The sequence below is a fragment of the Penaeus monodon genome, chromosome 15 (assembly GCF_015228065.2).
Source record: "Penaeus monodon isolate SGIC_2016 chromosome 15, NSTDA_Pmon_1, whole genome shotgun sequence".
Classification (NCBI taxonomy): domain Eukaryota; kingdom Metazoa; phylum Arthropoda; class Malacostraca; order Decapoda; family Penaeidae; genus Penaeus; species Penaeus monodon.
This window is the reverse complement of record NC_051400.1, coordinates 6,820,576-6,820,958: the sequence shown is the minus strand read 5'-3', so window position 1 is coordinate 6,820,958 and position 383 is coordinate 6,820,576. Positions and strand designations below refer to the sequence as shown.

At 29.5% G+C, this 383-nt stretch overlaps 1 protein-coding gene across 1 annotated transcript in view; it reads left to right on the top strand.

The window, feature by feature from the left end:
* Nucleotides 1-383, top strand: part of LOC119581717 (zinc finger protein Xfin-like) — a gene marked incomplete in the record, with an annotated part of 17,480 nt that overhangs the window by 7,299 nt on the left and 9,798 nt on the right.

Genomic DNA, 383 nt, shown 5'->3' with positions numbered 1-383 from the left:
GTTGTCTCACCTTTCAGTAAACTTGATATTCTTATTTTTTTTCTTCATTAATTTATTAAGTGTGGGAAGACCCACACTTAACCAAACAAGAGTATTTAAAAAATGAGATAGACTATCTGTTTTAAACTTTAATTTGGATTTATATTCAAGGTGTTGGCCCAGCTCTCTGATAAGCAAATTTTATCAACTGTGTTTTTCTCTTGTAATATAAATATACAAATGTATCAAAGAAGTGTATTATCAGTACTCATTTTTATCATTGCTGTTATGAGGGGCGGGGTTGAGTTTATCTTGATTACTCTAGAAAAGATGTTATGACAGATCACATTATTTATATTCTCTTAACAGATCTGGACAAATATATTAAGGATAAGGCAAATTTG